Genomic DNA, 26,826 nt, shown 5'->3' on the forward strand with positions numbered 1-26,826 from the left:
ACACTGAGCCTCTTCCACCACGCTGGGCTGGAAGCTCCCTGTACCACTGCTGTTGGACTCACTCTCTAATGACTCTGCAGAACCTCTGGCGCTCTCCCAGCGGTCTGCTTCAACTGCAAGCTCCCATGGTTCAGACAATCCACACCCCATCAGGTGTTGCCGCAACCCTGGGGAACAACAACTGAGCAACTGCTCTCTGAGAAACATATCGAACAATATGTCCCAATCACATTTCGTGGGCTCCTGTACCCAATCACACAGGGCTTCACAACAGTCCTCCTCAAATTCCTCCCACGACTGGTGAGGCAGCTTCCTACTGCCCCTGAATTTCAACCTTTTCTCCTCCTCTGGAGAAACAGGAACCATACTCTGGGAACTGGGAGTGGGACTGTCAACATCAACACTCAAAAAGCTGCCACCACTGGACTCCACCCTCTCTGGGGGATCCAGAAAATTATGACTGCGGTCAGGGGATAACCGACACTCTAGGGCTATCTTCTCCCTGGCCAAGGCCCTCTCAGCCTCTGCAGTCCGCTCATTCACACCCAGCTGCGCCATCTTCCAGGCATACTCTAACCTGAGCTTCTCCATGGCCAGCTGGTGCTCCCTCTCTTCTCTCCTATCCACCCACTCCTCTGGGGACAGGGAAAGGGATGGGGTGCTACATCGGACACGGGACCCAGCAAGGGACTCCCTATCTAGGGGGTACTCGCTCTCTGCTGGCGTCCCTGCGCTGTCATTTCCCTTCTCCTCTTCTGAATCTTCAGGGCTCCCCGCAGACCCACCACCCTCATGGTGTGAGACCCGGGCCCTTTCCTCACTGCGCGCAAGATCCCACTGACCCTTTTGCCATAGGATCAGGCTGCTCCTAAGTTCAGACTGAGTATCTGACTCATCCACTCCTATGCCTCTCTCTCCACAGAACCTTACCAACTCTCCCATACTGTATCCAAACAGATCACAGAAATCAAAAGCAGGCTCCATTCTGGCGGACGTTCTAGTGAAAAGATTACACAGGGAACCTAGGGGTCTGAGCTTACACAGGAGTACACAATTCACAGAGGTTCAGCAAGTTCCCTTTCTCAGAGAACTCACACTCACTTGCCTAGTGCCACACACCATTCATTCACACACAACCCCCCCCTCGGACTGGTAAGGCAGTTTCTACCACCCCTGATTCCTCAACCTGACCACACGTGACACAGGTACCAAACTCTGGGCGCGGGGCAGGGGAACAAATGTACTGGACACAATTGCACAATGATACCTTTCAGGAGAAGAAACAATGGAATTCTACCAAAAACACAATAATCCCCAAAAATGTGGTCATCTAAAATGCAGAGCTTTGTAGTGGCCAGCTGCTACTGTGGTACAACGCAAACACAAATTCTTATCCTCACCGCTTGCCGCCAATGTTAGACCCGGGACCCTGGCCGGCCAAGACTCGCGTCGAGGTCAGTCAGGGATCGCCAGTTCTAAGTGTCAGGGCAAGGGAGTTACACGCCAAGATAACCCCTACTCGCCCTCTAGGTAACGTGGCGCAAGCAGTCAAGGCTAAACTTGGAGGCGATGTAAGTTAAGTATTTGCGCACGCACCCCAGCAACAACAACCAAAGGCCCACCACAAAGAAACACTCCACACAAGGTTATATGAAAATAGCCTTTGTATTATAAAAATATACATCAGATAAAACACACATCTTATTACACGGTGCCAACAGACACGGGCGGAATTTACAAGGGATATTTGTACAGGACAGGGCCACTTGGACCACTGTCAAGGGTATCAGCACTTTTAGAAATAATTACTGTAGCACAAAAATATAACAGTAGAGCATACAACCAGTAATCACTGGTAACAGGACCTCTCTAGCACCACCTGTACTAGGGAGAAAACAACCACCTACACGTCACACTACCTGTAGGGGTGCAAAAGCAACACACATGATGTCGTAACATTCAGAGGTGTAAAAGGACAAAGAGAACACATGATGAATAATCTACCCATTCAGAGGTGTAAGCAAAACACATGATGCCGTAACATTCAGAGGTGTAAAAGGAATAACAATTTCCCCAAACTCACCAGTCACCACCTGTGACTGTCCCGGTGTCCCAATGTCAGGGCCTAAACGTGGCAGTTGTCCACTAATCGCTGGACAACTGGAGCAGGGAAAGTTAGCACAAAGTTGGAGCCTCTCTGGGCTCAAAGAACCACCACTGTGGCACTGCGGAGCCTCTCTGGGCTCCTGACAAGAAATGGCGCCCTGAGCCTCGCTCAGGCACTTCTTTCCAGAACCACTGTCCCAGAGCCTCTCAGGGCTCTCAAAACGAGAATGGGCGCCAGAGCCTCTCTTAGGGCTCTCACGAAATCAGCAGGCCCCCTTGTGCCTCTCTGGGCTCGGTAAACAAATAGCTCCTGGAGCCTCGGGGCTCCCCAACCCTGGGGGGGCTTGGGGTGCACGTCGGAGCGGCCCTCTACCAACGGGGCCGCTCGAGGAAACAAAGAGAACCCGCCCCCGCACTCACCGGGACTTCACTGGTGCTGCGGGGGGGCGGGAACCACTGCCGGCGTCTTCCACACTCACCGGCTGTCTGGCGCTGCAGCTGGGCCGCGGGCGGGGCTCCTCTCCTCTCGTCCTGGGGCCCCAACCAGACGTGGCAGGCTCTGCTCCTTCTCTCTCGTCCCGGGGCTCCCCTCTCCACTCGGGGAGCCTCGGGGACCCGGCCGGCAGCTTCTCGGCTGCGAGGGGCAGGACTTCCGGGTTGCCTGTCTCGGGCCGCGCTGCAATTGGTCAGCCGGCCCAGTGCTTCCGGGTCGCCGCGGGCAGCGCGGCGGCTCGCTTCTTAGGCAGGCAGGCGGCTTCCCAGGATCCGAGGAGTGGGCTCCCTCGTGAATCCAATAAATCACGGACCTGGGCAATGCCGGGTGGGCACCGGCCTTCACGAACAAAGCGCTCCCAAGCGCTATAAAGGCCAGTAAAGCGCTCCCAGCGCTAAAGTGGCAAATAAAGCGCTATTAAGCGCTGGGTCACCACAGAGCGCTCTCAAGCACCAAAAGGCAATACAAAGCGCTCCCAGGCGCTGGGGGCTAATAAGCCCAGCAAAAGTTCCTCAGGGCAGGCAGGGGGGGCAAGGCTGGGCCAGAGCCAGCACACTGGGTCTCCAGGCAGGGAGACTCCCCAAGTGGCGGTCTTTCTGGCCCCAGCAGCGGCACAAGCCCCCTCTGGCAGGATTCAAAAGAAGAACATTTTCAGTGGGGACACAGCCCCTTCTTATACCAACAAATCCTTTGTTACAATGTGCAGGGTGGGGGGAAAACCAGTCGCAGCTGGTTCTGGAGCACTCTTGATGGCCCAACCACCCATTCCTTTCACTGGGGAGGCTAGGGTCATTAGACACACCACAGGGGGGCGGAGCCAGCATTGTGTGGGGAAAACCCAGCCCATCCAGGACCCAGGTACACTCCTCCCACACATCACTCAAGCTAATCTCCCACTCACCACCGGGCAGACCCATCCAGACTTTCTGGAGCCTGGCATGCCAGCCAGCTCCAGCCAATCACGCTCCAGCACCCTCACTGCACACATATCTCAATGTCCAGAAGTAGCACTTCCCAACTAGACACACACATGCCGCAGACACCATCTTGCAGCATTCGCTCTCACAAGTTCAGGCATACCAAACTCAAGCCTGCACTCCCCACGCATCAGGAACTACTAGGGACACACACATTCCCCATGCATTCCTATGGGAGGGCAGGCCAGCCATACTACACGCCCGCACTTTCACTCGGGGACTCAGGGGAAAGTGCGCAGAGACCCAAAAATCACTAACACAGGGTCACAAATCAGGCAAAAAAGTCTAGGGGTGAACCTGCCCTAAGGGCCAAGTCCAACAGGTACATTGAGGTTGTCTCACCTTTTGTGCCAGTACCTTTCCAGGCCAGGCACCTTCTCCATAACTTCTGGCCACACAGTACTTACTTCTGTACTTTGTGTTTCCTCCATATAGAGGGACAGCTTGTCCCTAACAGCGGCTTGTGTTTCTGCAATAGGGGCGCTGGCAAACTCTGCCTCCAGCTGTTTAAGTTCTTTATCTAGGGTCCTGATCGTGGTCTGTATGTCTTTAAGCACCCCCGCTCCTTTCCCTATGCAATAATCCCGTAAGGTCACCTTAAAGGCCTCCCAAATCATTTCTACACTCCGCACTAAATCCTTGTTTCTTTAAAAAAAATCAAGTATTTCCTCCCTCAGTTCCTCTTGAAAAACCGCGTCTAACAGAATGTAGGGTTTCATTCTCCAAGGACAGCGCAGTACATTAAAGTCCTTGGAAGAAAGCGTCATTAGTACGGGTGCATGGTCCTAGCAGGGTGTCTCGTGCTTGTTATTGCGGGTGCAAGTCCTCTAGATATTAAAAAATAGTCCAGTCTGGCCCAAGAGTGTGCATACGCTGTAAAATTAGTACCTTCTCGGTCCTGTGGGTGATTGTGTCTCCAGGCGTCGATTAAGTTATAAGCGTCCTTGATTTCCCTAACCACAGCTTGTGCTTTAGTGTAATGATGTGGTACCAGGTGGGATCTATATACCCCAGGATTATACGTGACATTGAAATCCCCCCCCAAAAACTACATGTGTGGCACCTATATCAAAGATCTTGGCCCACAGGCTATCAAAAAATCTGGGATCGTCTACATTAGGCCCATAGCAGCATACCAGGAGGACAGATTGAGACCCTAGCCTGCCCCACGCCATACAGTATCTGCCGTCCGTATCACAGAAGGTACCTGAAAAGTGAAATGACACCCGCTTACTAACCAGTATGGCAGTCCCACAAGCATAACTTGAATAGGAAGAGAACAGCCTAATTGCTGCCTATTTGCTCCCAAAGGTGATAGGCTTAGCCCGTGGGCAGTGTGCCTCCTGCAGCATAGCAATGTGCACCTGATGGCGATCCAAATAGGATAACACCTGCCTTTTATTGCGGGGATCCCCTAGGCCTCTCACATTCCACGTCATTATATTAAGGTAACTACTAAGTACCCCCAGCTTTTGCTTCCATCCTTCCACAATATAATCAAGGGAAAATAGGATTGGGCCCTCCACCTAGCCAGTATCCCACCTCTCAGTCTCAGAGTACCATAGTCCCCTTGGTCACATTCGCATCTCTGGATATTTCTCTGTAGGACCACACAATTCAAAGACATTAACCTCCCAAACAACCCCCAGCCCTCCCCTCCCCCCCAGCCTACCCCCACCCACTGAAGCAACCATTGGTTATAGAAGGGCATAGTCGATCTGTGCATCTCGAAGCTATTTTTAACGGCAATGAACTTTCTGCGCTCCTCTTGCACCATGGGACTGAAGTCAGGATAGATAAAAAACGTGTTCCCTTTGTAGGACAACGACTGCTTATTTTTGGCCGCCCGTAGCGCCACATCTCTGTCGCAGTAGTTAAGTAGGCTCGGCGATGATGGGCCGGGGTGTCACTCCAGGGAAAGGCCGCGGGCCCAACGACCTATGAGCTTGTTCAACAGTTAATTGCGGGGAAAACACTTCTTCTTCACTGCAGCTATCAACATCTTCTCCACAAATTCCTCCATTTTTCCAGTGTTCGTGGATTCCTGAATCCCTACTACGCGTATAATATTCCTCCGACTGCGCGCTTCTAAGTCCTCATTCTTAGCCGGAATGGTTCTCAGGATGTTATCCATTCGCGCCAGTTGAGATGAGTGTCCAGCCGTGATGTCATCGTTGTCCCAAATTCGTCTTTCCACCTCTACTATGCCTTCTTCATGTGCATCCAACTTGTGCGCTATGGCATCCATTCTTGATGACATACGATCCACTTTGTCGACAACGGTTGCGAATCACTGTCGCATTTCCTGCAGCATATGTTCCATGGCAGCCCTGTGCGATCCTGTGGCACTGTCGTCCTCCATTGCCCCTGCACCAGTCTGCTTGCCCCTGGGCCTCGTTTTTGCATTACCGAAACTGATTTTGGGCTGCTTGGCATCTGTCTTACCCATCATATCCTCCTTCACCACACTCAAGCCAAAGGGATGAGCTGACGCTGGCTCCCTGCTGTATTTACCAGTTGTCTCTGTTATTTAATGTGCTGCACCTCCTCGCGTAGGCCTATGGTCTATATTATCAGTCCTCAAGCCCTGGATCAATTCGCTAAGTCCGCGTCGTCTGTATGGTTTATCCTACCAGGTGTGGCTTGCGCTATTAGCATATGTACAGGGCTAGCAGGCACTGCCCACAAGGTGACTTGTGTCTTGCACGCGGGGGATTCAGATCCGGCGACAACTTCAGTCCTCCGCACTGATGGGCACCTGGTTCATTTACCACTGTGGTCCAACCCGGGGCGGCGCCAGAGAATGACTCAAACCCCGATAAGTGCCCTCATAGGATGAATGTCCCCTTATTGCAGCGCCCAGTCCATACACTGGATATGACCGCTGCGCCTCTCACCAGGCCGGGTCACCCCCTTGCTCCTCCTGCCGCCTCCTGCTCCTGCCTGCCAGCCCTGACGCCTTCTTCCGCCACAGACTCCCCCCTGGCCCCCCGAGCGGCCCAGCCACAGCAGACCCGCCCGCTCGCCAGTTTCCTGCGCCAGCTCGCCACAGGCCCCGCCCACCACCGGCCCATTGGCCGAGCCGCTCCCGCCGCCCAGCTGACCTGCCCTCCCGTCCCCCTTCTTATGACGCCCCCAGAGCGACCGCACAGCGGACGCGCGCAGCGGGAGCACCGATTGAGCGCCGAAGGTGCGCCAAAGGTAAGCCTGTCTGCGCCCGTCCGTGCCTGGACCGCGCCCATCGCCAGGACCCGTGGCCCCCGCAGACCCCAGCCCACCCGCCGGACGTACGACGCCGCCACCCTCAACGCACTCAACGCCGGCCGAATCCCAGGATGCTACCGAGCCACCCCGAGACGCACCCACTGACCCTTCTGCTGCAACTCCTGCAAGTTCACCTGCATCCGGACCTGCACTACTCCAGCACCAACCAAGACCAAGACGAGCAACAGCAGCAGAAGCCACCAGAAATGCATCCTGCTCAACACCCGCTCCGTCCACAGACACGCCATCGAGCTCTGGAACCTGCTCGACACAACTTCACCAGACGTCGTCTTCCTCACGGAAACCTGGATGAACGCCTCTTCAGCGCCCGACATCGCCATCGCCATCCCAGACGGCTACAAGATCATCCGAAGGGACCGCATCAACCACACCGGAGGAGGCATCGCCATCATCCACAGGAACACCATCTGCATCACGACCAACACCGACGACACCCTCGCACCTGCCGAGCAACTGCACTTCCAGGTCCACATCAACCCCAAGACCACCCTCAGAGGCACCCTCATCTACAGACCCCCGGGACCACGCATACAATTCAGCAAAGACATCGCCGACTTCATCAGCCCGCATGCCCTCCTCTCCGCTGACTACATCCTCCTCAGGGACCTCAACTTCCACCTGGAGAACAACAACGACCCCAACACCACCACCCTGCTGGACAACCTCGCAAACCTCGGACTCAAGCAGCTGGTCACCACCCCAACCCACTACGCCGGACACACACTCGATTCTGTCTTCTTATCCAGTAAGGACATTGCCTTTAGCCACGCAACCGGACTCCACTGGACGGACCACAGCTGCGTCCACTTCAGCTTCAGAAGGACCACGATCCACCACCACCAGCAACAGGTTGCACGCAGAAGCTGGAACAAGATCACAGCCGACCAGCTCGCGACCTCCCTGAGCATGAACCCTCCCACCAGCGCAACGAACCCAAGCCAGGCGGCCACCAACCTCGAGAAGTGGATCAGCAACTGCGCAGACGACCTCGCCCCTCTCAAGACCCCGCCTAGCAGACCCGGTAGCAAGAAAGCCCCATGGTTCACCGACGAACTCAAGAGCTCCAAGAAGAACTGCCGAGCCCTCGAGAGAGCCTGGCGCAGAGACCCAACACCGGACAACATGACTGCCCTCAAGCTCGCCACACGAAAACACCACCAACTCATCCATGCCACCAAGAAAACCGCATTCAAGGAACGACTGGACAACAACGCACACAACAGCAAGGAACTCTTCAACATCGTCAAAGAGCTCTCCAACCCCAACGCCGGAAACAACGACATCACCCCTTCGCAAGACCTCTGCAACTCCCTCGCCTCCTACTTCCACAACAAGATCGCGGACATACACAACAGCTTCAGCACTCAACGGACGCACGCCACAACCGAACCACCGCCCCCCACCACCGCCCTCCGCGCCTGGACCCCGATCAGCACCGAAGACACCGTCCGCACGATGAACTCCATCCACTCCGGATCTCCTACCGACCCCTGCCCTCACCACGTCTTCAACAAGGCCGACGCTGTCATCGCACCCCACCTGCGGGACATCAACACCTCCTTCGACACTGCTACCTTCCCGGAGAGCTGGAAGCACGCCGAACTCAGCGCTCTACTAAAGAAGCCATCAGCCGACCCCACGGACCTCAAGAACTACCGCCCCATCTCGCTGCTCCCGTTTCCTGCAAAAGTCATCGAGAAGACCGTCAACAAGCAGCTGGCCACCTTCCTCGAGACAAACGGATCCCTCGACCTCTCACAGTCTGGATTCCGGGCCAACCACAGCACCGAGACCGCCCTGATCGCAGCCACTGATGACATCCGAGCTCTGCTTGACAACGGAGAAACAGCGGCCCTCATCCTCCTAGACCTCTCCGCGGCCTTCGACACTGTCTGCCACCGTACACTAGTGCAGCGACTCAGCAAGGTCGGAATCCAGGAGAAGGCACTGGAGTGGATCATCTCCTTCCTCGCCGGAAGGACACAGAGAGTCCGCCTCCCCCCGTTCAGCTCTGAAGCCACCGAAGTCATCTGCGGCGTTCCTCAAGGCTCCTCGCTCAGCCCAACCCTCTTCAACATCTACATGAGCCCCCTCGCAGACATCGCACGCCAGCACAACCTCAACATCATCTCCTACGCCGACGACACCCAGCTGATTCTCTCCCTCACCAACGACCCCGTCACCGCCAGAGCCAACCTTCACGAAGGGATGAAAGAGGTAGCCGAATAGATGAAGAACAGCCGCCTGAAACTGAACTCGGACAAGATGGAAGTCCTCATCCTGGGATCCTCACCCTCTGCCTGGGATGACTCCTGGTGGCCCCCCGCCCTAGGCAGCGCACCCAAACCAACAGACCACTCACGCAACCTGGGCTTCATCCTGGACTCCTCCCTCTCCATGACCAGACAAGTCAACGCCGTCTCCTCGTCGTGCTTCAACATCCTGCGCATGCTACGTAAGATCTTCCGGTGGATCCCCACCGAGACTAGGAAGACGGTCACCCAGGCCCTCGTCACCAGCCGTCTGGACTAAGGCAACTCCCTCTACGCCGGAACCACCGCAAAACTCCAGAAGAGACTCCAGCGGATCCAGAACGCCTCAGCACGACTCATCCTGGACATCCCCCGTCGGAGCCACATCTCCGGACACCTGAGAGACCTGCACTGGCTCACGGTCAACAAGAGAATCACCTTCCGACTCCTCACCCACGCACACAAAGCCCTACACAACCAAGGCCCAGGATACCTCAGCAGCCGCCTCAACTTCTACGCTCCCAAACGCCAGCTTCGATCGACCGGCCACGCCCTCGCCGCCGTCCCCCGCATCCGAAGAGCCACCACAGGGGGACGGTCCTTCTCCTACCTCGCCGCCAAGACATGGAACTCCCTCCCGACCCACCTCCGCCTGACCCAGGACCACCTCGCCTTCAGGAAGCAACTCAAGACCTGGCTGTTCGAGCAGTAGCGGACCCCCCTCCCCTAGCACCTTGAGACCCTCTGGGTGAGTAGTGCGCTATATAAATTCTTTGGTTGATTGATTGATATGTTCCAGTTGGGGAAGACTATTATCCATGCAGGCCCAGTCCCTTGTGGTCTTTTCCAGGTCGTGGCACCTCCACTCACAATCCGCAGCGCAATGATGGCCCAGTCACGCCTCGTGCACTGCAGGGAGGGGTGTCCCTTACCTCAATTCGGGCCTTCCGCCTCGTGGCTCCTCTATGTCCACTCTCTGCCCGGCCTTCGGCGATGACACAACAGGGCTCTGCGTGCAGTCCTTAGGTGCTGTATTTAGGCCCCGGGGGTCGGGACCCGTAGCACAGAGTCTATGTGCGCCGCTACCTGGCAATGCAGCCGCCCGGTTTCCTCCTCACGACAGCAGACGTCCAGCTCGTTGGACTGCCCCTGCTCGTGTGCGCCCGTCTCTTAGGTGCTGCACCTTAGCACTGACTAGGCCGACTCTCAGCTACGACTGCGGTGCTTGCAGCTCCTGCCCACATAGCTGCCTCTGCCTCCATGTGCTGTCTGTTCAATGGCCGACGGTCTCGCTCCTCTTGCAGGCCAGCCCTGGAGCCCCCACAGTGCGCCTTCCCCTGATCGCCACCTTCATTCCGCTCTTTGCTACACGGCCCACTGCAGCACACCAGGACTCGGAAGTCCTCACTCCGATCTCGCCTCCCCGCGGCCCTCCTTCCGTTCTGTGGGCCTCTGGCTTTCCTTGTTGTGCAGGCCACACAGCTCTTCGGGCCGCTCCTCCCTATTCAGTCGGGCAATCTTCAGTACAATCTACGTTGGCCGGTGCACCTCCGTTAACCCTCAGACTGCCACCTAGTGTTTTCCGGGCAGTGAGGCACAAATTACATATGATACAGTCGTGTCTCTCAGCTAATTAGGAGGATTAATTAAGGATAATTGCTGCGGTCCTCGGGTGCCTCACAGGAGTGTGGCCATTCCGGTGTGCGCCCTCTAGCGCCCCCTGTCACAAACATACCTTTTCGTATTCTTATACAGGAAATAATTCTTAGAGAGTCGCTGGAGGCTTTTGAATAGTTATGTACATAAATATACAATAAGGGACTGCAACAGAATAATTAATGTTTGTCCAACTAAAGCGTAAAGTCTTTTTCTAAAAGGCTACTTGAGTTTTCTTCCACTCAAGCTTCACTGTTGCCACTGTCAGCACATTACCCTTCAAAGCAATGGCTGTGTGATTATGTGCCAATACATAATCAATCCTGAAATGAGACAAGTGAAACAATAAATAATGAACCCTAACACATGATGGCTGTACAATTATATTCTATTATTAAGTACTGCACATTATCGTCATCCCCCATTTTTTTCCTTGTTTGGAGAACATCAAACTGAAGATCTAATTCAATCAAACGTTCCCACTGAAACTTCAGGCACCAATGTGGATAAAATAGGCACTTAGCTGTAGATACATGAGGTATTTTGGGTCCTTTGGAGTGTTGTGTTTAAAAAAGAAGAGTACTGGAGACGCGATACAAGATGGCCGACGCCTAGAGAGCTCTGGTGCTTTGTGCCCATTTTTTCATCTAAAAACGCCAATTTTCTCCCAGCTTTGCTGCTAAAATAAGGTCACTTGCATTATGAAGCCTGTACCTGTGGAATGAGGTGACTTTGGGTGATTTTGGTGGTAGTGAGCAGCGTTTTCCTTGCCTTCAGTTCTGCCTGCAGCTCTGCTTCAAGGAACAGCCAGGTTTGTCAGTCAGGGGGGCGGAGCAACCCTTCAGGAAAGGGCCTAGCTTGGGCCTAACCACTCCCATAGTTCATTATAGCTGCTGCACCAGCTTTCATAAGGATTTATTCTTTGCTACCTTATATCTTTACTCCTTCTTTCTATTTTTTTACTAAATAATTAGAATTTTTTTATACAAACAAAATGGATAATAAGAATTCCATTCATACTAAAAGAAGGCAGCAGGTTTCACCTACACCAATTAAATCAAAGGCGGTAGAGACATCAGAAAATTACTTATCATTAATTGTAGAGGAAATTCAAGCTCTTCGCATTAACACAGATTCTATTGCTTCAGAAATTAAAAATGTACGGAAAGAAATGGCGAGTTTATCAATGAAAAACTCTGATAATGCAATTAAAGTACAGGATAATAAGGGCAAGCTTGAATCTTTTAACCCACTTGTTGCAAAAATATCACCAATGTCTACACAGCTCCTAGATATGGAAAATCACAACATACAATACAATCTAAGCATTTTTAATTTGCCAGTAGAGGTTGAGGGTAGCAACTGCAGATTGTATTTAGAAAATTTGATTCCAGGCCTTCTACAAATTAAATTTCCAGAAAATTTTTAGATTGATAAGGCCCACAGGATTCCTTCATATCGCAATCCTAAGCATATTAAACCTTGTCTGTATGATATTCAAAGTTCTCCGACATCACCATCTGGTTTTGATTCAAAAAGCAGTGTGAGAAATTCCTTCCTTGATGGTCAATGGGAATAAAATGTTCATTCATCAGGATGTTGCTAAAGAAAAGTTTCAACCCGCAAGGAGTTCACTGCTCTACCTCCTCAACTGCAAAGTCTTGGGTTCAAATATGGTATTTTTGACCCTTCAAATATGCGTTTCTGAAAAGACAATTTTTCAAAATCTTTTCATCGTCCTGATAATTTACGTCAGTTTTTGGATAAACATTCACAGCATTCCATGGGTACTCATGACTCTAATACTTGATTTCAACTAAATACATGTGTTCTGACATACAAATCGCTTATTATTACATAGGGCTCCAACAGTTCCGGTCATACTTGTAGAACGTATGTGCATTTCGTTCTTGATATTTATGTACTTTGTTTGTTCTTTTCTCCTTGTTCTAATTTCTTCCTGTCCTTTTTTCTAATTCTGGAGTTACTGTTCTCTTTTATTACTTATCTATTTCTTCTTCTCCTTTTCTTGATTTTTTATTTTTATTTCTTTTTCCATCTCTAAATTATGGCTAATGTTCACAACATTGAAGTCGTTTCACTAATTGTTAAAGGTTTACGTCATCCAGTTAAACGCACAAAACTGTTATATTATTTAGGTAGTTTTAAGGCCGGTATCTGTTTTGTTCAAGAGACTCATATAGATGATACAATCTTAAATTATATGAAAAAAAGTGGGTGGGTACTATTGTTTTGTCACCTGCTAATGGCAAGAAAAATGGTGTAGCTATTTTCTTTCCCAAAAAATTATATTGTCAAGTTTTGAGTAAAAACTCAGATGCGGATGGTAGATATATAATAGTTAAAATTAAAGTTCATGATTCAGTCATATTTTAACTTAATGTTTATGGTGCTACTGCAGATGACCCTGTTTTTGGTCTAATAATACCACCAAGGTCGTAAAGTTGGGAAAAGTTCCTTTAATTGTTGGAGGCAATTTTAATGTTATAGCTGACCCATTATTAGATAGACTGTCTAGTACTAAGTTTCATCCCCCTAAGGTTTTTCATGCTTTTAAATCCTTTATTCATACCACCAAGTTAGCTGGCATTTCGCGTTTGCATTTCCCTACTAATGTTTTACATTTTTCTCCAATCCACATAATTCACATTCCAGGATTGATTATTTTTTTATTCCCACACAACTAATAAAGTCTGTAACTAATGCTAAAATTGGTAATATTAATATAATCTAGCGGGACGCGTTTCTTCTTTTGCCATACCTGTTGCTGCTGCCATGAGGGGGACTGCTGTAACAACGCCACATTGCCACATTGCCCTGAGGCCACCGCCACTCTGAGGACTGCATTTCCCAGTGCGCCTGGGGGCCGCGCACACGAGGACATCACTGCTAAGCGCGGAGACGCTTAAAACAACTCTGCGCCTCCCGCAGCGCGGGAGTGCCCGTCGAAACCAAGAGAAGGCAGGGCAGGGCCGCCCCCCTTTCATCTAAACATTAGGGGGCCAATTCCAATCCTGTAAAAAGCGCTCCAAATCCCCGTTCGGAGCGTTTTTTCCCATATGATTCGTACTCGTAAACGTCTCCGTACGATTCTGCAAGTACCATCCCAACCCAGTGCGTCACTCCGTACGACTCGTAAGAAACTCCGTACAAATCGCAAGTCCATACGTTTTGCATTCAGCTGACGCTTCACGCCACGTCCGAACGTAAATAGACCGCGTCATCCGAACCAGGAAGTACGATCCGTGTTGAAGACACTCTATATGGCTCTTTTGCTACGAGAGTCCAAAACTGCCGTAAAAGCAGAGTCCGGCCCGAACCACACCCCAGTACGCGACAAACAAGACATGAACCCCATCGTCTGTGTCATCCCAGTCGTGTACGCCCACCACCTCATACATAGAAACCGACGACGGCGCAGACGGTGAGTACAATGAAGTCCAACATACCTGTACGTGGTGCCACACGCGCACATCACCATTGCACCCCTGTAATGTCGGGGTACGTTGCGCTACACGCTACCGCATATCACCGGTGTAGTAGTGAGACGTGCCACACCTACGTTATCGACCTCGGGGTACGGTACGGTACAGCATATCACCAGTGCAATACTGAGACGTGCCGCACCTACGTCATCGATCTCGGGGTACGGTACGCTACCACATATCACCTGTGTAACAGTGAGACATGCCGCACCTACGTCATCGACCTCGGGGTACGGTATGGTACCGCATATCACCAGTGCAATAGTGAGACGTGCCGCACCTACGTCATCAATCTCGAGGTACGGTACTGTTCCGCATATCTCCAGTGTAACAGTGAGACGTGTGGGACATACGTCTGTAATGTATATGTAAGTCTAAGTGATGTGTGGAAAACACACCCAGCAGTGCCCAGCAGTAGAAGAGTTGTGTGGCTAAGACCCCAGCAGTGCTCAGCAGTGCCCAGCAGCATACGGTGTGTGTGGCTAGGACCCCCAGCAATGCCCAGCAGTGCCCAGCAGCATAGGGTGTGTGTGGCTAAGACCTACACCAGTGCCCAGCAGTGCCCAGCATTAGAGTGTGTGTGTGGCAAAGACCCCCAGCAATGCCCAGCAGCATAGGGTGTGTGTGGCTAAGACCCCCACCAGTGCCCAGCAGTGCCCAACAGCATAGGGTATGTGTGGCTAAGAACCCCACCAGTGCCCAGCAGTGCCCAGCATTAGAGTGTGTGTGTGGCAAAGACCGCCAGCAATGCCCAGCAGCATCAGGTGTGTGTGGCTAAGACCCCCACCAGTGCACAGCAATGCCCAGCATTAGAGTGTGTATGTGGCTAAGACCCCTAGCAGTGCCCAGCAGTGCCCAGCAGCATAGGGTGTGTGTAGCTAAGACCCCCACCAGTGCCCAGCAGTGCCCAGCAGCATAGGATGTGTATGGCTAAGACCCCCAGCAATGCCCAGCAGTGCCCAGCAGCATAAGGTGTGTGCGGCTAAGACCCCCACCAGTGCCCAGCGGTGCCCAGCATTAGAGTGTGTATGTGGCTAAGACCCCCAGCAGTGCCCAGCAGTGCCCAGCAGCATAGGTAGTGTGTGGCTAAGACCCCCACCAGTGCCCAGCAGTGCCCAGCATTAGAGTGTGTGTGTGGAAAAGACCCCCAGCAATGCCCAGCAGCATAGGGTGTGAGTGGCTAAGACCCCCACGAGTGCCCAGCAGTGCCCAGCAGCATAGGGTGTGTGTGGCTAAGACCCCCAGCAATGCCCAGCAGTGCCCAGCAGCATAGGGTGTGTGTGGCTAAGACCCCCACCAGTGCCCAGCAGTAAAAGCAGAAACATACCATTGTTAACCTCTTTACCATCAGGAAATAGACACATGTTACAATACCCAAATCTGAACATCACACCAGCTCCTAGGCACACACCAGTCAAAGCCATTATCAGAAAAACTAAAGTACAGAAACAAAAATAAAAAGCTTTATTCAGCTGCATCCAAATGTTAAACGTAAATAAGAGTCCATGCTCACAGAAGGCCAATGGCCAGTCCAAATAAGTGAGAAAAAAGGTTGTGGCTTCCTGGATGTTGTCACACCCAAACTTGCCTGCACATAGAGATCACTCGTCTGTAGAAGCAGTGGGGGCATCATCAGGGGAATCCTCCGGCACCGCAGGGACAGGAGAGGGAAGGACATGTTTAGTGGGTGCAGGTGGTGTGGATTCCTCCATACTGGCCGGTGCATCGCAGAATGTTGCAAGATAGACTTGGCTGCACACTTCAGCCAGTTCTGAAAAACTACCACCTAAACCCGGGGACACATTGGGGGTGGAGGTAGAGGGCTGTGAGTCTGTTGTCGTGGGTCTGTGGATGCATGTGTGATGTCTGTCCCCTCTCCCTGTGGGTGTGCCTACATCCCTTTGAGATTGGGTGCGTGGTGATTTGCGCTTTGTCTGGCGTGTGGGTGTGCTGGGTGTGTCTGTTGTGGTGTCTGACCTGTGGCGTCTGCGTGTACTTTGGGAAGGTATGGGAGAGGCTGAGGTGGATGGGTCTGAAGGATGGGGGGGCAGATGCTGCTGGGTGGGCAGAGCTGCCGTCAGTGATGACTCTATGGCAGCCACACTCCGACGTAGATCAGACATGGCAGATGACATGCCCTCCATGAACGACAACAACTGGGTTATGATTTGTGTATGTCCATGGAGGACAGTCAACATGGATGTCTGACCTACTACAATCTGCCGGAGTCAGATTGTACTGAGGGCAGCAGGGGACACAGGGGCAGGTGCTGCGGTGCGGGGAACAAATGAGACACAGGGGGTAGCATGGACCCTAGGGACCCTAGCAACTGGGAGGGTTGAGATGGTACTGGAGGAGGAGGGGCCAGCTAAAGATGAAGAAGATGCTATTGCTGCATATTCCCCCTCCTCCTTAGAGTCTGATTCCGAGCCGTCCGCATGGTAGGAGGTGTCGTGCACATGGGGTCCGGCCCGCTGACTCTCCTCACCCTCCGTGCCACTGCCTCCCTCTGACTCCTCAAAGCAGGTGGCACTGTCGCTGGGTCCCTCTGTCTGGTCCAGGCCTGTGTCTCCTCCAGATTGTGGTGATGATGCTGTTGGCAAGGAGAATAAGAAAAACATATCAGTCACCTGTACACATCAGACATATCAGCTACAAATCATTTGGCCACATCTCTAAACATGGCATGCATCATGAGCCACAAGCTAATGAACTCTGCACAATGCTAAGCCTAGTCTTGTGCAATTGGAAGAGACACAACGTTTAAAGTATAGTAGGATACAAGTAACAGGCAAGGCAACAACTTCTATGAGAGACACATTGATGGGCCACTGCCTGACAACAGGATAGCTGATGATGAATCACTGTTCATTTGCCCACCCTGCCACACAAATCCAGACCTGGTCATGTTTGAATTGCTGTGACCCTGTGCCACATGGGAAAAGTCCTTAATGAACTGCCATGTGCTGTCTACACCCAAAGTCACATTGTGTGGCTGACCATCAATATGATTTACAAACAACATGCAAAATATTTTGAGAATATGCACACACACACTGCACAGTGTGAGTATGCACAAGCCAAAATTAGTTGGCATGTACAGTGTGCACCTGTAACTAACACATGACAATTAGAAAGTTCACCATGGACAAAGGCCACTGAGGCTGACTCGTGCAGAAAACACATGTTGAGACTCCTGATCAGTGACAACATTTGAAGAAGAGCAGACACAGTGCACATGTGGTGCTACATGTAAGGTACCAACAGGTGTCACAGACCTCCCTCCAACATGATGATGTGCAAAAGAATATGCATACTAAAACATTGCACTTTCGGAGTACCTGTGAAAAAAATCTTTTAGCCAAAGCCCTGGGCAAATGTTGAGTAGGGCAAGGCATGTAAATAAGCATCTGCAGAAACCTGGCCATTCGTATGCCAATGCATAAAGTGCCTGTCTGACCACACCACTCCAACTGTGGGAGTGTTACCATGCATCAGAGCAATGCAGGTAACATGTGCACACATGATAACAAACAGACATGTACCTACCCTCTTCTTGCTGCCGTCTCCCCTGCAACTGCCTATGGAGGTCTGGGAACACCACTTCCAGGACCCGAAGCATGTGGGGGTGAGGTGGAGGGTGTCGCCATGCGGGCGTGGAGCTTGTAGCTTCAGCTGTACCCTGGCGATGCGGCGGGTCCAGCACCGGATGTCCTGCCACCTCTTCCTGATGTTACTGAGCCTCCTGCGAGGCCCCCCCCCTCACTCCTGACAGCCCTGGCGATGTCCAGCCAGATGTCACCCTTCTCATAGGCAGGTACCTGTCACGAATATAAAGTGAGACAACATCAGTACACCTGGTCCATGTTCCAAAGAGACACATTTGCAACAAATACTCGATGACAACAGGGCATAGGATGCTGATCACACTTGCATCATTGTCCAGGTGTATGTGGCCTGAGCAAACAGAAATGCACTACATGCCATGGAAAGGCTACAGATGACATAAGTGTTGCAAACCACTCTTTGAGCATGGCACACACTGAGCAATATATGCTACATCAGGGTGCACTGCAGCACGTGACATGCTGTCACACACCCCACTACACCAAATAACCCTCTTCATACAACACTGTACACACCGGCACTCACTCCAAACTACATACCATCTCTTAACAACACATACACAATGGCTGTAGTGTCACACACACAACAGGTGCACAGTCCAATGTAGTGCGCACATCACTCACCTGCTCCTCTGGTCTCCCATACAGCTTGCTGTAGTTAGGCAGGAGGGCATCCAGCAGGGCCTTGTTCTCCCCATCACTGAATGCAGGTGCCCTCTCTATGCTCAGCCAATCAGGGTCCAGAGGATACAGAGACAGCAACTGTGTTTTCCACTCCAATGTTGTGCAGGCAAGTGCCCTCTCACAGCCACATGCTGCCTTATATCTGTGCTGCAGAGGGTCTGTGAGTCCAAGGAGTACTGGGTGATAGGCCAGAATAGTTTGCATCCTATGTTTCATCCAATCCCATGACACATAAGGCCATGACACACATATGCATGGTTTGAAAACTGAGCCTGAGTTGAACAACAACTTTTGCAACATTGTATACTTTTGCCCAACTGAATTTTCCAGAACACCTATAGAACACTCTAAAATCTCAGTTTCCATGACAACCTGGCTGTATTCTAACCATTCCACTGTTCCCCTAGATGTTCCCTATGTATTTTCTCGAATCCCCACACAAGTACGGTGCGATTGCCGTCGCACATGCAACTCATACAATGGTGAAACGAGGTGTGCACACGCACATTCACTTGGGGTACGCTCTGCTTGCGTATGTCTACAATGCAATACGGAAACGATCCGTACACATGCACGTACCATTGGGGTACGCTCTGCTCCGTATGGCTACAATGCCATAGGGAAACGAGGTGTACACACGCACGTACCATTGGGGTACGCTCTGCTCGCGTATGTCTACAATGCAATAGGGAAACGACCCGTACACACGCACGTACCATTGGAGAACACTCTGCTCCATATGGCTACAATGCAATAGGGAAACAAGGCGTACACATGCACGTACCATTGGGGTACGCTCTGCTCGCGTATGTCTACAATGCAATAGGGAAATGACCTGTACACACGCACGTACCATTGGGGTACGCTCTGCTCCGTATGGCTACAATGCAATAGGGAAACGAGGCGTTCACACGCACGTACCATTGGGTTACGCTCTGCTCGTGTATGTCTACAATGCAATAGGGAAACGACCCGTACACACGCATGTACCATTGGGGTACGCTCTGCTCCGTGTGGCTACAATGCAATACGGAAACGAGGCGTACACACGCACGTACCATTGGGGTACGCTCTGCTCGCGTATGTATACAATGCAATAGGGAAACGACCCGTACACACGTACGTACCATTGGGGTACAGTGCGTAAGACATGCTCAAGTGTATGCATGCCTGTGTAGGCTGCGTTCATTACCTCATTCATGGCACCATTGGGAGAGTGACCCCAGGAAATCACATGGTACGGATGTAGTCTAGACTCATGTTGATGATGTGGATGTATACATCTGCATGGCATCCTTCCATCAGCAGGCCCTAGGTGTGGCAGACAGTGAAGAAGCCCAGGAAACGTGATCTTGTGGCACAGTTGATGTGTGAAGAGCTGTTGAGACATGTCATTAATCATGGTGCACATGTGTTTCACATACATTCGACACTTCTCACCTGAGTAATGTCATGAAAATATTGTGATGCACATCAACACTGGAATGGCACACCATTCAGTACAGGAAACTGTCACATGATGACAGCAACACACCCACTGTCACAGATGTCAAATTGATGCACAGCATGACCCTGTGTGACCACGTCTTGTGTGTGCCATGTGTGAGATTGTGCATGCTGTTTGTATCTGAAAGAAACAGGTTAGTATTAGATTCCTCACCTTAGAATATCCCCATGCTTCAGACTAGATCTGGAAATTTGTGCTTAGCAGTACCCTTGTGCGTCGGTAGACGTCGTCTGCAGCTCCGTGTCTGTCATCGGCGTCGTGTGCGCCGTGATGACGTCTGAGTACTTAGCCGCCGCCTCCGCGTGATGACGTCAGGTCTTCTTTAACCACGCCAGCAGCACAGATCCCGAATAAGTGGTACCTTACTAATTTTGCTACTAAACTTTGTACGATCCCTTTTGATCATTTTACTTGAGTCTTCGACTCTGGACGGTGCAAATAGGGATGGCAGGTTTCAAGCCTTGTGAGGATTGCGACCAACTGATGTCGGTAAGCGACCCTCAACGTCGGTGTCTCCACTGTCTCAACGTAAACCACGATGCTGAGAGCTGCTCCGAATGCCAGGCCCTGACTTCTGAAGCTAGGCGGGAGCGGCTCGGACTCCAGCAGTCGGCCCCGCACCGCAAGAGGTCACTGTCCGGATGGAGGTCGAGGGACCGGGCGCCAAAACTTTTTCCCCAGGGATTGTCTCCAAAACACTTTCTTTCTGGTATTAGACCTTCCCAGCAATGGCCCCAGAACTTTCAACCCGGGCGAAAACAAGTTTAACACCCCCAACAAGCCAAAAGGCAAAACCTGGGAAAAGCCACACTTAGAAAACTTTGGGCCTACCTGGAATTCAGTCCAAATGCGCTCTGCAGCTAGGCCCCAACTCCCCTTTTACACCATGGATTTCCTGTAAAACAAATGCAATCAACATTAGACTGTGCCAGCAGTGCTCCCAGACCCTGAAATCCACCCACAAAAACCTGGAAGCCCCCCAAACAGCACCCCAAAGACAGGCAAGTGATCAAAAGCGCAAAAACTTTTTCTGCTCCGATTTTCTCCAAACCACTTTTATCCTGTATTAGACCTTCACAGCAATGCCCCAGACCCGTCAACTCACCTGCAAAGAAGTAGAACACCCCCACAAGTGCAGAGTCTTTCTTTATTGGGCATAATACAGCCATCTGCTTTGAGGGAAAACGGACTCTGGAGGAGGTGGATAGAGGAGCATGCTCTTGTGAACTTGTGAACCTGAGGAATGCAGACTGCGGCACCTTCAAATCAATAAGCAAATAAGTGAAGACAGTTCTGCTGATGGGCTTGGTGATTAGGTGATTAAAGTTTTTTATATAGATTTTGCAAAACAAAGAAAGACAGACACACAGGAATAAAAGTGAATAAGGACAAAAAAGAAAGTTAGTGATTCATTGACTCATTTTCAGGGCTCGGTGTCAGGGAAGAAGAGCTCGTCCTCAAACTCTGCGAATTCAGACGGGAGTAGGTCAGTTAACAGAGAACTTCCTTCATCTAAGTTGGTGTCCTCCTCGTCTTCTTCCTGCGTGCATTCTCGTATTTTGTAATCTGGTGGTATGAGGTGCTGATTCATCTTGATCATTGTTAACCACTCCACATTTTTGGGCGAGAGGTGGGTCCTTTTGAAAGTTACAATGCCACCAGCAGCACTGAAAACACGTTCAGAAGACACGCTTGCGAGTGGGCAAGACAAGTAATTTATAGCCAGGTTGGTGATCGCTGGCCACACATCTATTTTCCCATGCCAATACGCCAATGGGTCAGCATGAAAATAGACCTCTGTTGAGTCATTTAGATAGTCCTGCACCATCGACTCAAGGTTCTCCAGGGTTCCTCCACTTTGCTTACTTTTTTCTGGGACCTTTTGAGAAGCAAACCCAAGCTGAGTTAGCCAATCCTCTTCTTCACACAATGCTACTGTTGTGTCTGGTGCAGATGATACGGTTGCTGGTGTTGTTAACGGCTGAGAGGGAACATCACTCACTTCTGCCACAGCCACAGATGCAGAAGTGGATTTTTTTGACGGATGGCCTGCTGATGCTGATGTTCTGCCTTTTCCTTCAATTTCCTGCCATTCTCTTTCAAACCAACTGGCTGACACAGCTAGCCAATGTTTGTACTTTGTAACATCTGCGTCATCAAAAGGAAAGAATAATCTGCCTGCCACTGCCTTTTTGTACCGTGGATCCAGAATAGTAGCAGAAATGTAATGCCGTTCCGTGTGGATCTTTTGAAGACGTTCATCGCACAGTAGGCGCTGTAATAACTTTTCCGCCAACTCAAATGCTTCTTGCTTTCCATCTTTTTGAAACGTAGAAGACACCGCCTTCAGTTGGTGCTCTAGCATGTGCAACAATGGGATAGCCTGTTGACTGCATGCGTGAAGACCTCAAAAGGACGAAGCATGTCTGTCAGGCTTTTAACTAGCTGCCATTGCTCCACCTGTATCCTCAGGTCAATCATAGGTGTACCCAGTGTAAAGAAATACTGATCGACTACTGCATACTGCTCATACTGACGCTCAAGCATGTAGAAGGTTGAGTTGGCGTAAATAACAAGGACCCCCTGTTAGAGCAACAGAATATGTTTGACAGGGAAAAAGGACAATGTGAAAAAAAGCATCAAATATAATATCACCAGGGAGAAAACGATAAGTATGAAGCACACAATAAATTAAAAAGTACAAAATATTTTGTTTATTAGGTATATATACTCAAGATAAAAACATTAAAATTCTAACACATAATAAAATGCGACACATAACCTATTCTAACAAATCAATGTAATACAAAAAATGACACCATTAATTCATAAAACAGTGGCGGACAATATTAGTCCTCTTCGACGCGCGTTTCGGCGTTTTCACAAGAACGCCTTCTTCAGGAGCCACACACACAATCTGAAAGACATACACAGCAAATTAAAAATCATACTTGTTTGGTGGAGATGTGCTCACCTATCATAAATATTTCAATACAGTTACATGAGAACAGATATCAAAAAAGACTGCTTTACATATCGAAATCTCCCTACTCGGGTAGCTTACTTATCAAGTTACACAAGGTACAGACTATAGGATGTTATTTTTGAGCAGTGTTGTAGTTTCTGAGTGTGAGGGCCTAATAAAATGAATAGACCCTTCATCCAATATTAACTCTGGATCCGGGAGCTTAATAAGCTAGAGTCATATTACCAAGGGTGGCAGATAGGAAATTTGTTCACAGTTTCTACTGATAATTTTCCTAACTGAGCAGGAATTTATGATACGCATTTCCTGACTATGGACACAGGTCTCTCTGGGCATTATGTGTAAACATGATGGAATAAAGAACACATGCATAATCTGTTTCAGCAATAACTCAATAATTGAACATAATGATGTAATAATCACTGAACTGGCTACTCTTCGATATTTACAGTGATTAAATAGTCTAGCTAGGTAGTCTAGTAATCTAGCTGAATGGTAAAATACATATGCATTCTCCTTACCAAGTATCTGGATAATCTGTATAGTTCCAACCGATAAATGGAACGTATAAGGAAGATCTGTCCTCAGTGGGGATTCTTATAATTGAGCTCAACCGTCAGGTCAAAATACTAAACAAAAATAAATGTTTTTAGTTATTTGATTAGTGTACTCAAGTTCCAACGTGTTACCACCTCCTGGATAAGTGCTTTTACTGGCACTTTACGTTCATATTGCAGGCACCTCAGCAGATTCCGGGCCTTAAAAGAATGGTTGAAATATGTGCACATTCTTCGGCAGGTGCTCAGTAACTCACACACTGGACTTTCTTCACTCAAGAATTTTTTAACAACCAGGTTTATACAGTGCGCCAAACACGGCACTCTGAAATAGTTACCCTTATCCATGTCCTTAACTATATTGGCGCCATTATCCGTGGAAACAACCAATCATGAGTTTTCTTGGGGACAGCCATTGAAAGACCTTTGTGTTAAACTCATGCAAAATGTTTTCTCCTGTATGATTTTTCTCCATGGCAAACATGGCTAGTGTTGCATGTTTCCGAGCAGCTTTATAAACTTGGTCCGGGTCAACACCTGCGTTTACCTTTGCTTTAACCCCTGAAAAAGAGACCCAGTGTGCAGTGATACACATGTAATCAACGGCTTGGTAACTGGTCCACATGTCTGTTGTCAGATGTATAGTGTGAACAGCACTCTTCTGCAAAGCTGCCCAAAACACCTCCAGCACATCTTCATGTAGTGCTGGAACCGCAACTCTGGCAAAATAGAACCGGCTAGGAACCTTCCATTTAGGGCAGAGCGTTGCCACTAATTCAAGAAAACCCACCCCTTCCACAAAAGAAAAAGGGAGAAGGTCCAGCGCTAGCATTTTAGCCAGCTTAGTGTTATGCAGACGCGCCGTTGGGTGGTTGCGTTCAAATGGCGCATCTGAAAACAACATGCTCCTAATGGTGGGCTGGACCATTTTACAGGATGATGATGATGACTTCTTCGACCCAGTTATGCTCCGTGATGATGAACTTTTTCGCATTGGTGTCTCACTCTCTCCCACACTCTTAGTGTGGCTCATAAATCTTGCAGGGGGTGTGCTGCTGACAGGGGTACTGGGTGTAAGTGAAGAAATGTTTGACGCTTCTTCCTCCTCATCATCATCAGATGAAACATCAACGGATACAATTTGTTGACTTGCAATTCGGGCTGCCTTGATCTCCTTTAGGTGCGCATGCCATTTGACAATGTGCTGTCTCTCAAGATGACCTCTCTGGCCTCTGGTACCATAGTTGGTACCAAGCTTACCACGACTAACTCGAACCTTACAAATGGTACAAATGGCTATGTTTTCCCTTGTTTGGCTAACACTAAAGAAGTCCCAAACTGCAGACTTCAAATGTCTGTGGGGGGCGGAGGAGGCGATACTGGGAATGCTAATGCCAGATGAAGTGGAGGATGTGTGTTGCCGAAATTTACTACGTTGTGCACTTACAGCACCACTAATTGAGGAAATGGAGGTCAAGGTGGATGGAGGTCCCTTTTCGTGAGAAAATATGGAAGCGGTAGGTGGTGGTGTACTAGTTAACTGCATTGGTGGTGGTCCCATTGCCACGTCGCCAACATCACGCTCAGCAGCATTTCGGGATAGGGTAAAAATGTCTGTTTGCTGCATCCCCTCTGATCCTGGAACAACGTTTATGATGACTGCGTTGTCGTCGTGAGAGTCTTCATCAGCGGGAGTATACGCCTCTTCTTGTTCAGCGTCATCATCCCACTCCATAACTATGAGACTTTCGGGGACCTTCCTTTTACGCTTAGCTACCTTTGTCAGATCATGGTGTGCCTCACTCTCAGACAGCAGTGGTGGTTCCCAATTTTCATCCATATCATCAGAAGGAAGGGGGCTTGAAGAAGATGTAGACACCATCCTTGATCTTTTCCTTGCTGGGGATCTGGAAGACAATGAATGGTCAGGAGGAGTGGCTTCCTCAAATGATACCTCGGCTTGAATGTCGATTTCCTGATGTGCCCCTACTTTGGGAGGAACAACTATTGTGGGCACGTGTGCCGCTCCATGCACCTCTGCTTGCGCCTCTCCTTGCGCCGCCTCTCCTTCCACATATACTTGCGCTTGTACTTGCAGCACTTGTGGTTGTTGTTGCGGCTGTGGTTGTTGAACACTCATCAGATGAGTTACAACAACCTGTGTTGATTGAGGGATGCTGCTACTTTCTTGCGATGAGCCAACATCACTGGTCGATGGTGATTGAACAACTACACTGGCAATCTCTGCAGCACTCAAGGGCTTGGACCTAAGTTGGCGTGGAGGTGGTGGCACTGAGCCCAACAGAGCGGAGGTGCTGCTCCCAGCTTGGTCCCCAGCAGACCCCGCTGCTGCTGCAGGCGTACTTTATTTTTCCCCAAAAAATGCAGCGGTTGGCACACAAGTCTCCTTGGTAAGTGGCCCCACTTGCTTCTTCTGCTCTTTACTGGAAACTTTCTTGCTAGTGGAGGTACGGGCAACTTTTTTTTCGGGCCATTTTTTAAGATGTCAGAACAGCAGGCCGCATTTGCACAAGTTGCAGAGTTGTCTGTGGCCATACGTGACGTTGTGCTGCACACACCGCAGCTGGACTTGTTCCTGGCACTGATGAAGAACGATGAGGCTGATGATTCATCTTTCTGCACCTAAAAGCAAACAAAGCCGAGGAACATCAGTTAAATAAATGTTGCATATGTAGCGCTTCAATTAATAGTTTGCAAGTAAGCATTTTTATTATACCCACCCCCCAAAATGGAAAGACCAATAAAATGCACCACTGACAGAGTACCCCTGGCCATAATGGATGAAAGCATGGCAGACTGGGTGCAGGCCTATGGCACAACAAAGCACACTGCCTGGCTTCAAAATGGCCCCTAGTCCACCACCCACATGGCCAGGCCCTGCCTGGACCAGGCCTCAAAATGGCCCCCACCCACATGAACAGGCCCCAACAACAGACAAAAAAATCTAAAAACACACAAAAATCACCATAATCCAATGAAATCCATGCCCTTCATGATATTTACATTCAAGAGACCCCACAGAAAGACTCAGCCCATTCACCACTGAGTACCCCTGGGCAAAAGGCCCCAACAACAGCCAAAAAATCGAAAAATACACAATAATCACCACAATCCAATGCCATCCATGCCCTCCATGATGTTTACATTGAAGAGACCCCACAGAAAGACTC

At 50.2% G+C, this 26,826-nt stretch overlaps 1 pseudogene; it reads right to left on the reverse strand.

The window, feature by feature from the left end:
- Window positions 1-10,983: 10,983 nt before the first annotated feature.
- LOC147698168 (uncharacterized) lies at window positions 10,984-26,117 on the reverse strand (annotated as a pseudogene).
- Between the last annotated feature and the right edge of the window lie 709 nt (window positions 26,118-26,826).

The sequence above is a fragment of the Lissotriton vulgaris genome, chromosome 8 (genome assembly GCF_964263255.1).
Source record: "Lissotriton vulgaris chromosome 8, aLisVul1.2, whole genome shotgun sequence".
In the NCBI taxonomy this organism is placed as follows: Eukaryota; Metazoa; Chordata; class Amphibia; order Caudata; family Salamandridae; genus Lissotriton; species Lissotriton vulgaris.